This window comes from Hyla sarda, chromosome 2 (genome assembly GCF_029499605.1).
Source record: "Hyla sarda isolate aHylSar1 chromosome 2, aHylSar1.hap1, whole genome shotgun sequence".
NCBI classification, from domain to species: Eukaryota; Metazoa; Chordata; class Amphibia; order Anura; family Hylidae; genus Hyla; species Hyla sarda.
Genome location: NC_079190.1, coordinates 4,000,779 through 4,017,963, shown reverse-complemented (window position 1 = coordinate 4,017,963; position 17,185 = coordinate 4,000,779). Strand labels below are relative to the sequence as shown.

Below are 17,185 nucleotides of genomic sequence, written 5' to 3'. Positions count from 1 at the left end.
ATACAGTAAGGGAGGGGTCTGGTGATGACTGGAGAGGTGACACTGCTGGGACATTATACAGTAATGGAGGGGTCTGGTGATGACTGGAGAGGTGACACTGCTGGGACATTATACAGTAATGGAGGGGTCTGGTGATGACTGGAGAGGTGACACTGCTGGGACATTATACAGTAATGGAGGGGTCTGGTGATGACTGGAGAGGTGACCCTGCTGGGACATTATACAGTAATGGAGGGGTCTGGTGATGACTGGAGAAGTGACACTGCTGGACATTATACAGTAATGGAAGAGTCTGGTGATGACTGGAGAGGTGACACTGCTGGGACATTATACAGTAATGGAGGGGTCTGGTGATGATTAGAGAGGTGACACTGCTGGGACATTATACAGTAATGGAAGGGTCTGGTGATGACTGGAGAGGTGACCCTGCTGGGACATTATACAGTAATGGAGGGGTCTGGGGATGACTGGAGAGGTGACACTGCTGGGACATTATACAGTAATGGAGGGGTCTGGTGATGATTAGAGAGGTGACACTGCTGGACATTATACAGTAATGGCGGGGTCTGGTGATGATTAGAGAGGTGACGCTGCTGGGACATTATACAGTAATGGAGGGGTCTGGTGGTGACTGGAGAGGTGACGCTGCTGGGAATGCTGGGACATTATACAGTAATGGAGGGATCTGGTGATGATTAGAGAAGTGACACTGCTGGGACATTATACAGTAATGGAGGGGTCTGGTGATGATTAGAGAGGTGACACTGCTGGGACATTATACAGTAAGGGAGGGGTCTGGAGATGACTGGAGAGGTGACACTGCTGGGACATTATACAGTAATGGAGGGGTCTGGTGATGATTAGAGAGGTGACACTGCTGGGACATTATACAGTAATGGAGGGGTCTGGTGCTGACTGGAGAGGTGACCCTGCTGGGACATTATACAGTAATGGAGGGGTCTGGTGTTGACTGGAGAGGTGACACTGCTGGGACATTATACAGTAATGGAAGGGTCTGGTGATGACTGGAGAGGTGACACTGCTGGGACATTATACAGTAATGGAGGGGTCTGGTGATGACTGGAGAGGTGACACTGCTGGGACATTATACAGTAATGGAGGGGTCTGGTGATGACTGGAGAGGTGACACTGCTTGGACATTATACAGTAATGGAGGGGTCTGGTGATGACTGGAGAGGTGACACTGCTGGGACATTATACAGTAATGGAGGGGTCTGGTGATGACTGGAGAGGTGACACTGCTGGGACATTATACAGTAATGGAGGGGTCTGGTGATGACTGGAGAGGTGACACTGCTGGGACATTATACAGTAAGGGAGGGGTCTGGTGATGATTAGAGAGGTGACACTGCTGGGACATTATACAGTAATGGAGGGGTCTGGTGATGACCTGAGAGGTGACACTGCTGGGACATTATACAGTAATGGAGGGGTCTGGTGATGACTGGAGAGGTGACACTGCTGGGACATTATACAGTAAGGGAGGGGTCTGGTGATGACTGGAGAGGTGACACTGCCGGGATATTATACAGTAATGGAGGGGTCTGGTAATGACTGGAGAGGTGACACTGCTGGGATATTATACAGTAATGGAGGGGTCTGGTGATGACCTGAGAGGTGACACTGCTGGGACATTATACAGTAAGGGAGGGGTCTGGTGATGACCTGAGAGGTGACACTGCTGGGACATTATACAGTAAGGGAGGGGTCTGGTAATGACTGGAGAGGTGACACTGCTGGGACATTATACAGTAAGGGAGGGGTCTGGAGATGACTGGAGAGGTGACACTGCTGGGATATTATACAGTAATGGAGGGGTCTGGTGATGATTAGAGAGGTGACACTGCTGGGACATTATACAGTAAGGGAGGGGTCTGGAGATGACTGGAGAGGTGACACTGCTGGGACATTATACAGTAATGGAGGGGTCTGGTGATGATTAGAGAGGTGACACTGCTGGGACATTATACAGTAATGGAGGGGTCTGGTGATGACTGGAGAGGTGACACTGCTGGGACATTATACAGTAATGGAGGGGTCTGGTGATGATTAGAGAGGTGACACTGCTGGGACATTATACAGTAATGGAGGGGTCTGGTGATGATTAGAGAGGTGACACTGCTGGGACATTATACAGTAATGGAGGGGTCTGGTGATGATTAGAGAGGTGACACTGCTGGGACATTATACAGTAATGGAGGGGTCTAGTGATGACGGTATCATTATGTGTCAGGTTCCTATAAGGTGTCAGGACGTCACTGTCTATTTCTCCATGGAGGAGTGGGAGTATGTAGAAGGACACAAGGATCAGTACCTGGACATCATGATGGGGGATCACCGGCCCCTCCCATCACCAGGTAAGAGGAGACCTTCCTGATTATAGAGGAGACCAGGGGTCAGGGTCACTTAGACCCCCCATCATGTGATCATCACATATACAATGTATTCAGTCACTGTATATATTTCCTATAGACGGGTCCGGTCAGAGGAATCCACCAGAGAGATGTCCCCGTCCTCTATATCCCCAGGATTGTCCAGAGGAGACGCAGAATGTCCCCCCGGATCATCAGGTAGATGAGATTCCTGTAAATCCTCTATAGATTGATGTCATGGAGCTTTCTATCCCAGCAGTGGAGGAGACATCTATGGGGTCCTGGTGTTGGCTGTGGTCGCTCCTGGATACAAATGGTTTCTTCACATAAATAGAAGAAGCTTAAGATATTTTTTATACCCTTAAATTGTCTCTGTTTTTATAAAACCTTTGGTAAGTCGTAGAGAAGTATGAAGTGTTCATACCTAGTCCGATCAGGAGAACGAGCTGGGAGAAGGTCACGCTTAGTGTGTTTTCTGCTGTACTGTGTCACATGATCTTGACGGACTTGCATTGTAAGTCTACGGTGCTGTCCAGGTCTCATAGACACAGGTCTCAGTGCTCTGCTTATATAGCCCACTGAGGCAGACTGTATAGTCAGGGCACAGAGTACGGTAAGTGACCTCAGCCACCACAATTGCACTGTGAAGGTCCTGATCAGCCCCCCTAAAGGACTGGCACCTACTTATTACAACTTTAAAGGGAACCAATCATCAGATTTTACCCTATATAACGCTTGGCAAAGCGTTATATAGGGTAAAATCTTTATTTTCACCATTCCTGGGGGATGCTGCTGCCCCCAGGGATGGTGAAGATATGAAGTTATAAACTAGTCACCACCACCGCCGTAAGTAGTCACCTGGGCGGGGAGCTCTTCTCACCTACTCCTGTTCTTCGGCCGGGAGCGACGCCCCCTCCGCTTGATTGATGGGCCGCGTCATCGCTCTGCTCCGTCCGTTCAGTGAGCGGAACATTGATGCGGCCCATCAATCAAGTGGAGGGGGCGTCGCTCCCGGCCGAAGAACGGGAGTAGATGAGAAGAGCTCCCCGCCCAGGTGACTACTTACGGCGGCGGCGGTGACTAGTTTATAACTTCATATCTTCACCATCCCTGGGGGCAGCAGCATCCCCCAGGAATGGTGAAATAAAGATTTTACCTTATATAACGCTTTGCCAAGCGTTATATATTGTAAAATCTGATGATTGGTTCCTTTTAAAGGGGTACTCCGCTGCTCAGCGTTTGGAACAAAATGTTCCAAATGCTTAGAGCCGGCATTGGGAGCTCGTGACGCCATAGCCCTGCCCCCTCAATGCAAGTCTATGGGAGGGGGCGTGACAGCCGTCACGCCCCCTCCCATAGACTTGCATTGAGGGGTGGGGCTTGATGGCATGAGGGGGTGGGACTATGATGTCACAAGCTCCCGGTTCCGGCTCTAAGCTTTCAGAACATTTTGTTCCAAACGCTGAGCAGTGGAGTACTCCTTTAAGATGCTTCAATCGACTTTTAATTGCGACTTCCAATGGGTTAATAGGAGACATAGGCATTAGCGGGGAGTCCTTATCGGTGATGTCCAGCAGAATCCAGATGGATCGCAGATTTTCCAAAAAAGCGATTTTCCAAAATCACTTCCAAAAGTGATTGGAGCTGATCCTAGAGAGGACACGTTGTCCATTACCACCAGGTCTACAGTCATTTCATGCTGCAAAATAATGGAAACATTTCTGTCCATATGTAAAATATTTGGATGAATGTTGTTCCCGGTTTATGCTTTGTGGTAGTTCCTCTGGAAATAAGATAAACTAAGTTTTTTTTTTTTTTTTTTTTTTTACTTTTGTGTCATATATGTTGGTGTCCTTGCAGGAAAGCGAAATGATGAGTGAACTCGCAAACCCCATATCGGAATCAGATCCTCTGAATGGTAAGAGCCTCTCCAAAATCTTGTGTTTTTTATATATATTATTTATTTATTTATAAATTATATTAAAAAAAAACCATTCCAAAATCTTGTGTTTTTTATATATATTATTTATTTATAAATTATAAAAAAATTAAACCTTTCCAAAATCTTGTGTTTTTTATATTCTGCCCTACCATATATATATATATATATGTACATATATATATATACATATTTATATATATTCGGTAGGGCAGAATATAAAAAACACAAGATTTTGGAGAGTTTTTTTAAAAATAATTTAAAAATAAATATATATTTTATTTATAAAAAAACAAAAAAAATAACTCTCCACTTGGATGACTCTTATAAAAACAAATACCGTAATTGCCCCATGGTGGGGAAGGGCGCTAACTAATGTACTCACAACACAGATGTGCTCATAGGACACGAACTTCTAATGCAAAGTTCTGAATATAATACAATGCTTATTGGAAGAAGATTAAAATGGCAGCTCTTCTGAATTGTGGACTAATATATATCCTGCCGGCTTAAATAAGATTATGGATTATAACTGTGTATCTCAATACAGCTTGTTAACCCCTTAAAGGGGTACTCCGCTGCTCAGCGTTTGGAACAAACTGTTCCAAATGCTGGAGCCGGCCCCTGGAGCTCATGACGTCACGCCCCGCCCCCTTAATGCAAGTCTATGGGAGGGGGCGTGACAGCCGTCACGCCCCCTCCCATAGACTTGCATTAAGGGGGAGGGGTGTGATGCCATAGCCCCACCCCCTCAATGCAATCACGCCCCCTCCCATAGACTTGTATTAAGGGGGAGGGGTGTGACGTCATTGCCCCACCCCCTCAATGCAATCACACGCCCCCTCCCATAGACTTGCATTGAGGGGGCAGGGAGTGACATCATGAGGAGGCGGGGCTATGACGTCACGAGCTCCTGGCGCCGGCTCCAGCGTTCGGAACAGTTTCTTCCAAACGCTGAGCAGCGGAGTACCCCTTTAAGGACACAGCGGGTTATAGCCTAGCGGACGTTTTTTTCCCTCCTCACGAATGCACATACGGTCCTTCACATTACAGATATCCGGCATATTCCACAGCCAAGGAAGGACACTGATGTGATGGCCGCCGGCACTGAGAAACCATTCTGCCAGGCTACAGTGACCTTCGATGATGGCCAAGGGGTCCCGTCCCCAGTGCCATCATAGATACAAGCAACCTTCTGAGGACCTCAGTGGATATACTGACAGCGCATGAAGCCATGGCGGAGGATTTACAGTCATGGCCGTAAATGTTGTCCCCCCTGAAATGTTTCTATAAAATTACGTATTCCTCACAGGAAAGGATTGCAGTAACACAGGTTTTGCTATACACATGTTTATTCCCTTTGTGTGTATTGGAACTAAACCAAAAAAGGAGGAAAAAAAAACAAAATGGACATAATGTCACCAAACTCCAAAAATGGGCGGGACACAATTATTGGCACCTTTCAAAATTGTGGATAAATAAGATTGTTTCAAGCATGTGATGTTCCTTTATACTCACCTGGGGCAAGTAACAGGTGTGGGCAATGTAAAAATCACACCTGAAAGCAGATAAAAAGGAGAGAAGTTCACTTAGTCTTTGCATTGTGTGTCTGTGTGTGCCACACTAAGCATGGACAACAGAAAGAGGAGAAGAGAACTGTCTGAGGACTTGGGAACCAAAATTGTGGAAAAATATCAACAATCTCAAGGTTACAAGTCCATCTCCAGAGATCTAGATTTGCCTTTGTCCACAGTGCGCAACATTATCAAGAAGTTTACAACCCATGGCCCTGGGCGTGGACGGAAGAGAAAAATTGATGAAAGGTGTCAACGCAGGATAGTCCAGATTGTGGATAAGCAGCCCCAAACAAGTTCCAAAGATATTCAAGCTGTCCTGCAGGCTCAGGGAGCATCAGTGTCAGCACGAACATGGACACACTTTTAGGAAATCTACCTTTGTGCAAAAATCAAATTCCAATACAAAATGCACTTGTGATGCTGAAGTTCGACAACAGAAGTTGGAAGAGGAGATAAGACGCGCAGCGCGGTCACTATGGTGGAGTTAGCCATACAAAAGGCAATGCCCTCCATCAACCGACTGCTGGAAGATGGAGTCAGAAAAGGGCAAAAGAATCAACCCAGAACCAAGCGGATGAAGATGCTGCCTAGAAAGTCCTCAAATCCAGGAACCAATGTCCTCAGGATGATAATTTATATTCCTCACCTCCTCGGAGGGAAACACAGGACACTGAGGAAAATCCCAACGCCAGTGACTGTCATCCACCAATTGTGACTGAACCCGGCACCAGCACCGTAAACAGCAGCTGTAACAATGGGGTAAACCAGACCGTACCCCCCAAATGATCCTAATGTGACCGCTCCACCAGGTGTTCACAACCTCATTACAAACCTCTCCCTGTCTGTCTCTAAAGTGTCCCGGCTAAACTACATTCATGGGCCAAGAATTAGCCCCAGCGCTTTGCGCAGTTTCTATTCCAGGAACTTCCATTATCGGGGTACTGATCATGGGACAGCGTAGGCCAATGGGGGCAGGGCTCCCCTTGGCCTCCGCTGCCCCATAAATTAATTTGTAAAACATTTCTAATGCATAGTAATCCCACTATCGCCACTGCAGCCATATTAGATATATTAGCAAATTACCACATATTGGCAAACTGTATCCAGATTGACTTATCACTACCTCATGCTCCAACACCCAACATTTCAGATTTCACCGCTCAAGTCTCGGATAGTGGAGATGCCGCGCAAATTCAAAGAGATATCTTGCCGCCAAGGTGTAAGCTTTAAAGGGGTACTCTGCCCCTAGACACCTTTGGATAGGGGATAAGATGCCAGGGGCGGAGTACCCCTTTAAAATAGTTGTGTGGCCCTCCAGATGTTTTAAAACTTCAACTCCGAGCATGCCCGGACAGCCATCGGCTGTCCGGGCATGCTAGGAGTTGAAGTTTTAAAACATGTGTAGGGCCAGACTTTGAGATCTCTGCTTTAACCCCTTAAGGACCGGGGTTTTTTCCGTTTTTGCATTTTCGTTTTTTGCTCCTTGCCTTTAAAAAATCATAACTCTTTCAATTTTGCACCTAAAAATCCATATGATGGCTTATTTTTTGCGCCACCAATTCTACTTTGTAATGACGTCAGTCATTTTGCCCCAAATTCTACGGTGAATCGGAAAAAAAAATCATTGTGCGACAAAATTGAAAAAAAAAAACGCCATTTTGTAACTTTTGGGGGCTTCCGTTTCTACGTAGTACATCTTTTGGTAAAAATGACACCTTCTCTTTATTCTGTAGGTCCATACGATTAAAATGATCCCCTACTTATATAGGTTGGATTTTGTCGGACTTCTGGAAAAAATCATAACTACATGCAGGAAAATTTATATGTTTAAAATTGTAATCTTCTGACCCCTATAACTTTTTTATTTTTTCGTGTATGGGGCGGTATGAGGGCTCATTTTTTGCGCCGTGATCTGAAGTTTTTAACGGTACCATTTTTGCATTGATAGGATTTATTCATTTTTAAATGATATAAAAAGTGACCAAAAATGCACTATTTTGGACTTTGGAATTTTTTTGCGCGCACGCCATTGACCGAGCGGTTTAATTAATGATATATTTTTATAATTCGGACATTTCCGCACGCGGTGATACCATATATATGTTTATTTTTATTTACACTGTGTTTTTTTTTTTATTGGAAAAGGGGGGGGATTCAAACTTTTAATAGGGGAGGAGTTAAATGATCTTTATTCACTTTTTTTTTTCACTTTTGTTTTGCAGTGTTATAGGTCCCATAGGGACCTATAACACTGCACACACTGATCTCTTATACTGATCTTTATCCCATAGGAGACTATAACACTGCACACAATGATCTCTTATACTGATCTTTGTTATCCCATAGGGACCGATAACACTGCATACACTGATCTCTTATACTGATCTTTGTTATCCCATAGGGACCTATAACACTGCACACACTGATCTCTTATACTGATCTTTATCCCATAGGAGACTATAACACTGCACACAATGATCTCTTATACTGATCTTTGTTATCCATTAGGGACCTATAACACTGCACACACTGATCTCTTATACTGATCTTTGTTATCCATTAGGGACCTATAACACTGCACACACTGATCTCTTATACTGATCTTTGTTATCCATTAGGGACCTATAACACTGCACACACTGATCATTGTTATCCCATAGGGACCTATAACACTGCACACACTGATCTCTTATACTGATCATTGTTATCCCATAGGAGACTATAACACTGCACACACTGATCTCTTATACTGATCATTGTTATCCCATAGGGACCTATAACACTGCACACACTGATCTTCATCATTGATCACTGGTTTCTCATAGGAAACCAGTGATCGACGATTCTGCCGCATGACTGCTCATGTCTAGATCTCAGGCACTAAGCAGTCATTCGGCGATCGGACAGCGAGGAGGCAGGTAGGGGCCCTCCCGCTGTCCTGTAAGCTGTTCGGGATGCCGCGATTAGCCGCGGCTATCCCGAACAGCCCGACTGAGCTAGCCGGCAACTTTCGCTTTTAGCCACGCGGCTCAGCTCTGAGCGATCGGCGCGCGTTATTAGAGGCGGGTCCCGGCTTCACTATGATGCCGGGCCCGCCGTGATATGACGCGGGGTTACTGTGTAACCCCGCGTTATATCAGGAGAGCATGACCAAGGACGTACCGGTACGTCCTTGGTCCTTAAGGGGTTAAAAGGAAAAAAAACTGTGTCCATAAGGGGTTAATAAGGTGTATTGCAATACACAGTTATAATCCATAATCTCATTTAAGCCGGCAGGCTGGAGGGTATTCAGATGTATATCCAGAAAATACAGCAAGTAAATGTGAAAGACGTCCTACACCCAACCATAACTCTATATAGGAGAACAGACCATGTGACTTCATCAGCCAATCCCCATGCAGTGTGCAAAATATAAAGCTCTGCCGAGTTAGATTTTTGTAAATTTCTAAAAGTGACTACCTACCTTCTAGTTTATATCTCTCGCCTTATTCGAGAGGCTGTTTTATAGCAAAGGGGTTGTCCTGTTTAGAACACCAATCTCCATATACCCTTTTGGGCTTTTCTGAGTAAATAGAATGGGGTCCTTAGTCTGAATAGTCTGAAAGAGATCCTCTTACCTGGATTTATTGGTTGTATTCTATGCACATTTTAAAAATATAAAAAACAACTAAAAAACGTAAAAAGTTTTTTGGGGAAATGTTTCTTTTTCCAGGTGGAGACCCAATGGGAGGCTCTAATGGGCATCTTCTTCTCTTGTCTTCCCGTTATGAAGAAGAACATAGTCAATCGTTCTCGTGTCCTACGTGTGGAAGGTGTTTTAGTCATAAATCAAATCTAATGGGACATCTCAGAATCCACACAGACGAGCGGCCATTTTCCTGTTTGGAATGCGGGAAGTTCTTCATGTACAAAGGCCACTTTGAGAAGCATCAGAGAATTCACACAGGGGAGAGACCGTTTTCGTGCGTGGAATGCGGAAAATGCTATTTCCATAAATATTCTCTCGAGAAGCATCAGATCGTCCACACGGGGCAGAAGCCGTTTCCATGCTCAGAGTGTGAGAAATGCTTTACTCGTAAATCGGTTCTTGTTGAACATCTGAGAACTCACACAGGGGAGAAGCCGTTCTTATGTCTTGAATGTGGGAAATGTTTTGCCCAGAAGTCACATCTTCGGCAGCATCACAGAGCTCACACGGGGGATAAGCCGTTTTCATGCTCGGAATGTGAAAAATGTTTTAGCCAGAAATCACATCTTATCAAACATCAAAGAAGTCACATGGGAAAGAAGCCATTTTAAAATGTACCTGTCCTATTAGAAAAAAAAAATTTGACATGTCAAGAATTTTAATTGTTTGAGGTCTGAGTGTTTAAACCCCTTGACCGATCTTTAGATATTGCTGGGTGAAGTGAATGTCTTCACTCCCTAACTGGCCATAATATCCATCCATCTGGCTGGCTGGACAGGCTCAATTACAAGTCTTTGGAGCCTGCCCAGTGTAAATGGGCAGAGATTGCAGCACTTGTACCCTGAACAATCAAAACGTTTTCTGTCGACCATGGTTACCTCCAAGGAAATGTGCAGTCATCATTGCTTTGCATCAAAAGGGCTTTACAGGCAAGGACATTGCTGCTTGTAAGATCGCTCCTTAAATCAACCATTGTTCGGATCCTCAATAACTTTAAGGTGAGAGGTTTGGTTACTGTGAAGAAGGCCTACGGTCACCCAAGAAAGTCCAGCAAGGGGGACAGGAAGAGTATAATGTAGGCAAAAAACCTTTATGCGGGCGCTGTTCTCTGTTCCAGAAATTTCAAGCCAGATGCTGGAGTATACAAAAGAGAACAGGGTGTGTGCCCCTGGATGGAACCTGATGGATGAGATGAGTGCAGAGCCCAGTCAAAATGCACTCACCTGTGCGAATGGAGGCACAACACTCAATGCGCTTGATGTGGAATCCTGTAATAGCGGCTGCTGCGACTCCCAGCGTCCCGGCGCAAATATAGGTAAAAGGAGATCTAAGATCTAAAAAAGAGAGAGATGAATCGCGCTGCCACAAGAAGTATGTATAGGTAAATTTATTGCACACGAAGGATCCACGCAACGCGTTTCAAAGCCGCTCCGGCTTTTTCGTCAGGCGTGGTACGCCTGACGAAAAAGCCGGAGCGGCTTTGAAACGCGTTGCGTGGATCCTTTGTGTGCAATACATTTACCTATAAATACTTCTTGTGGCAGCGCGATTCATCTCCCTTTCTTGGATCTCCTTTTACCTATAGATGCTGGAGTATGGGTTAAGTGCTCTATAGCACTATGTTTATTTAAATATAAATAAAAACCAATGACGCGTTTCGGAGGGACGGTCCTCCTTCCTCAGATTGGCATACATAACATCTCACAAGGAGCTCCATAAATACACTAAACATGGGCGCCAGGTACAGTGGGCGGAGTTACAATCAGATCTCAATCACATACTGAGTCATAAAACAGTCTAAAAAAGACGCCATTAGTAAGGATAATTAAAATAAGCAGCAAAAAGTACAAGAGAATTAGTAAACTATAAAAACACAATGTGCATAACCAGAGGTCACAGAAAGCCCTGATCACATGCACCTTGCTGTGACCTCTGGTTATGCACATTGTGTTTTTATAATTTACTAATTCTCTTGTACTTTTTGCTGCTTATTTTAATTATCCTTACTAATGGACGTCTTTTTTAGACTGTTTTTATGACTCGGGATGTGATTTTTAGATCTGATTGTAACTCCGCCCACTTTACCTGGCCCCCTTGTTTAGTGTATTTATGGAGCTCCTTGTGAGATGTTATGTATGCCAATCTGAGGAAGGAGGACTGTCCCACCCCGAAACGCGTCATTGGCTTTTATTTATATTTAAATAAACATTGACATTTCTGGGACCAAGAACAGCGCCCACGTAAAGGTTTTTATATTCTTCATGTCCTGTATGGGAGACGTTTCCTTCCTTCTCATTCCACCTTTGGGGCCAGCAGTTCGCTTCCATATGATCATCGATACCCCATTGGGGTGATATGCGCATTACTTCCTTGACCAGGTGAGCGGCCATCTTGAAGAGCCGACTTTGTCCTGTCCCTGCTGGGACACCGGTACCTTGGGTATTACACGAGGCGCTGTCCTCCTTTTTTTTCCATTGTTTTTCTTACTAGGTTCAGCAAGTGACAGGACTGTCTCCTTAAGAGAATAAAGCAGCAAGATTGGTTCAATACCAGTGCAGAGCCTTTTCAGAAATGGCAGCAGACAGGTGTCAGCGCATGCACAGTAAGGGTACATTCAGCTGCAATACGCCGCTACGTGCAGACGCACTGAAGCCATGTGCATGCGCGGCGACTCGCACATCGCAGTGTGTCTGCTAGGCCGAGAGTGTGAGCTAGGCCAAGAGCTGCCGCGACGTGCGAGTAGACTGCGCATGCGCGCGGCGACTCTCACATCGCAGTGTGTCTGCTCGTAACGGCGGATTGCCGCTCCGAGCAGGCACGTCTAAAGGCAGCATATAGAGGTCCTTCAGCGGCGGATCCGCAGCAAAATATGCGTGGAAAATCCGCTCGTCTGAACATACCCTAAGGGTCTATTTACACGATGGAATTTCCGCAAGCGGGATTCCGCCTCAAATGAAAGCCCAATACACTTCTATGGGATTCCGCACTCCCATTCACACTTCGGGATTCCGCCTCAAATGAAAGCCCAATACACTTCTATGGGATTCCGCACTCCCATTCACACTTCGGAATTTCCGCAAGCGGGATTCCGCCTCAAATGAAAGCCCAATACACTTCTATGGGATTCCGCACTCCCATTCACACTTCGGAATTTCCGAAAGAGGGATTCCGCCTCTAATGAAAGCCCAATACACTTCTATGGGGTTCCGCACTCCCATTCACACTTCGAAATTTCCGCAAGCGGGATTCCGCCTCAAATGAAAGTCCAATACACTTCTATGGGATTCCGCACTCCCATTCACACTTCGGAATTTCCGAAAGAGGGATTCCGCCTCTAATGAAAGCCCAATACACTTCTATGGGATTCCGCACTCCCATTCACACTTCGGAATTTCCGCAAGCGGGATTCCGCCTCAAATGAAAGCCCAATACACTTCTATGGGATTCCGCACTCCCATTCACACTTCGGAATTTCCGCAAGCGGGATTCCGCCTCAAATAAAAGCCCAATACACTTCTATGGGATTCCGCACTCCCATTCACACTTCGGAATTTCCGCAAGCGGGATTCCGCCTCAAATAAAAGCCCAATACACTTCTATGGGATTCCGCACTCCCATTCACACTTCGGAATTTCCGAAAGAGGGATTCCGCCTCTAATGAAAGCCCAATACACTTCTATGGGATTCCGCACTCCCATTCACACTTCGAAATTTCCGCAAGCGGGATTCCGCCTCAAATGAAAGTCCAATACACTTCTATGGGATTCCGCACTCCCATTCACACTTCGGAATTTCCGAAAGAGGGATTCCGCCTCTAATGAAAGCCCAATACACTTCTATGGGATTCCGCACTCCCATTCACACTTCGGAATTTCCGCAAGCGGGATTCCGCCTCAAATGAAAGCCCAATACACTTCTATGGGATTCCGCACTCCCATTCACACTTCGGAATTTCCGCAAGCGGGATTCCGCCTCAAATAAAAGCCCAATACACTTCTATGGGATTCCGCACTCCCATTCACACTTCGGAATTTCCGAAAGAGGGATTCCGCCTCTAATGAAAGCCCAATACACTTCTATGGGATTCCGCACTCCCATTCACACTTCGGAATTTCCGCAAGCGGGATTCCGCCTCAAATGAAAGCCCAATACACTTCTATGGGATTCCGCACTCCCATTCACACTTCGGAATTTCCGCAAGCGGGATTCCGCCTCAAATAAAAGCCCAATACACTTCTATGGGATTCCGCACTCCCATTCACACTTCGGAATTTCCGCAAGCGGAAATTCCGAAGTGTGAATGGGAGTGCGGAATCCCATAGAAGTGTATTGGGCTTTCATTTGAGGCAGAATTCCGCTTGCGGAAATTCCGCCGTGTGAATAGATCCTAAGGCTTTTATGTGCTACAAAGAAGCATTTTCCATCCGAGTTAAACATCTAGGACAGCGGACAATCTATAGGGACTGCTGAGGACCGGGGTAACGTTATCTCTGATGAAGCCGCCTTCAGACTGTTTGGGACATCTACAAGAATGTTTGTCCGGAGAAGAATAAAGCGGCTTTACATCCAAGGGAATTGGCTCAGTCACAATTGTTCCTTAAAGGGTGACTCCACTGGAAAACATGTTTATTTTATTTTTTAAATCAACTGATGACAGAAAATTAAACAGATTTGTAAATTACTTCTATTAAAAAAATCTTAATCCTTCCAGTACTTCTCAGCTGCTGTATGCTCCACAGGAAGTTATTTTCTTTTTGAATTTCCTTTCTGTCTGACCACAGTGCTCTCTGCTGACACCTCTGTCCAGAGTATTATAGGTTTGCTATGGGGATTTGCTCCTACCCTTGACAGTTCCTAAAATGGACAATGTGCAGTACCCCTTTAATAATGGCCATGAATAAAAAAAATGGTATCTAAACATCCTCTAGGAGCAACTTCTCCAAACCATTCAGGGGCCATTTGGTGATGAAAATGGCTTTTTCCAGCATGATGGAGACCACGTCACAAAGCATAAAAAGATATAAAAACATTGACATTTTGGGTTCACGGCCAGAAAACTCCCTGGATCTAAATCCCATTGAGAATCCTTAAAAAAGGGGTGGACAAATAAAACACAGAAATTGTGATCAACATCAATTGTGACGACCCGTTCCAGCAGTGAGGAGGTAAGAACGGGAGGTCACCAGTCAGGATTTGGCCCCAGAAGATGATATCCAGCCTGAGTGCAAAAGTCTTCAAGGAAAAGAAGGGTTAACACTGTAAATCACGATTAAACTTTGCATAAACTTAATGTATTTGACAGTAAAAGTAAAAAAAAAATTAAAGGGTTACTCCCCTGGAAAACATTTTTTTTTTTTATTCAACTGGTGCCAGAAAGTTTAACAGATTTGTAAATGACTTCTGTTAAAAAATCTTAATCCTTCCAGTACTTCTCAGCTGCTGCATACTACAGAGGAAGTTCTTTTCTTTTTGAATTTCCTTCAAGAAAATAACTTCCTGTGGACCATAGCAGCTGCTGATAAGTACTGGAAGGATTAAGATTTTTTTTTAAAGAAGTCATTTACAAATCTGTTAAACCTTCTGGCACCAGTTGATTTAGAAAACAAATGATTTCCAATGGGGTACCCCTTTAATGAAATGCTTGTACCTGTATTTTAGTAAACATCTGACTAAAAGATCTAAAAACACTCAAGCAGCAAACTTTTTGAAAGCCAAAATTTGTGTCAGTATTAAAGGGTTTTTCCACCATAAGGTGACTTTAGTACGTACCTACCAGACAGTAATGGACATACCCTCTGATCACCTGACTAGTGATGTCATGTCTCGTGGGAAAACCTGAGACGAAACTTATTTTGTATGCTGTTAAAAAGAAACATTGGGACAAAAATCACATAAGAATCGTGAGACCACCGTCGCACTCAGGTACAGACACTATATTATTAACTACACTAACATTATAGACCTTTTAGAATTGTCAAATAAAAAAAAATCCTTGAATATCCCTTTAAAACTTTTGACCATGATCATAAGTAGTTGGGAAAGCTGTGATCTGTCGTCATCTTTCATTCAGCCATTATAAGGTATTTTTACCTACTACGAACTCACGATTTTTAGAATATCAACATAAGAAGTAATCTCCAGCAAAAATGTTACTAGACTCCATGGTGTACAACAGTGTTTTTCTAGCGCGGTCCTCAAGTCCCCCAAACAGGTCATGTTTTCAGGATTTCGTTAGTCTTTCAAAGGTAATGTTTTCAGGATTTCGTTAGTCTTTCACAGGTAATGTTTTCAGGATTTCCTTAGTCTTTCACAGGTAATGTTTTCAGGATTTCCTTAGTCTTTCACAGGTAATGTTTTCAGGATTTCCTTAGTCTTTCACAGGTAATGTTTTCAGGATTTCCTTAGTCTTTCACAGGTAATGTTTTCAGGATTTCCTTAGTCTTTCACAGGTCATGTTTTCAGGATTTCCTTAGTCTTTCACAGGTAATGTTTTCAGGATTTCCTTAGTCTTTCACAGGTAATGTTTTCAGGATTTCCTTAGTCTTTCACAGGTAATGTTTTCAGAATTTCGTTAGTCTTTCACAGGTAATGTTTTCAGGATTTCCTTAGTCTTTCACAGGTAATGTTTTCAGGATTTCCTTAGTCTTTCACAGGTAATGTTTTCAGAATTTCGTTAGTCTTTCACAGGTAATGTTTTCAGGATTTCCTTAGTCTTTCACAGGTCATGTTTTCAGGATTCCCTTAGTCTTTCACAGGTAATGTTTTCACGATTCCCTTAGTCTTTTACAGGTAATGTTTTCAGGATTTCCTTAGTCTTTCACAGGTCATGTTTTCAGGATTTCCTTAGTCTTTCACAGGTAATGTTTTCAGGATTTCCTTAGTCTGTCACAGGTCATTTTTTCAGGATTTCCTTAGTCTTTCACAGGTAATGTTTTCAGGATTTCCTTAGTCTTTCACAGGTAATGTTTTCAGGATTTCCTTAGTCTTTCACAGGTAATGTTTTCAGAATTTCGTTAGTCTTTCACAGGTAATGTTTTCAGGATTTCCTTAGTCTTTCACAGGTCATGTTTTCAGGATTCCCTTAGTCTTTCACAGGTAATGTTTTCACGATTCCCTTAGTCTTTTACAGGTAATGTTTTCAGGATTTCCTTAGTCTTTCACAGGTCATGTTTTCAGGATTTCCTTAGTCTTTCACAGGTAATGTTTTCAGGATTTCCTTAGTCTTTCACAGGTCATGTTTTCAGGATTTCCTTAGTCTTTCACAGGTAATGTTTTCAGGATTTCCTTAGTCTGTCACAGGTCATTTTTTCAGGATTTCCTAAGTCTGTCACAGGTCATGTTTTCAGGATTTCCTTAGTCTTTCACACGTAATGTTTTCAGGATTTCCTTAGTCTTTCACACGTAATGTTTTCAGGATTTCCTTAGTCTTTCACAGGTCATGTTTTCAGGATTTCCTTAGTCTTTCACACGTAATGTTTTCAGGATTTCCTTAGTCTTTTACAGGTAATGTATTCAGGATTTCCTAAGTCTTTCACAGGTAATGTTTTCAGGATTTCCTAAGTCTTTCACAGGTAATGTTTTCAGGATT

General features: G+C 43.9%; 1 long non-coding RNA gene across 1 annotated transcript; it reads right to left on the bottom strand.

Annotated features, from left to right (window-relative positions):
- Nucleotides 1–14,222: 14,222 nt before the first annotated feature.
- Nucleotides 14,223–15,965, bottom strand: LOC130358184 (uncharacterized). The gene is made up of 2 exons (XR_008889430.1): nucleotides 15,367–15,965; nucleotides 14,223–14,829 (listed from the first exon to the last, which is right to left on the bottom strand). It is a non-coding gene; the product is annotated as an uncharacterized LOC130358184 (long non-coding RNA).
- Nucleotides 15,966–17,185: the final 1,220 nt, after the last annotated feature.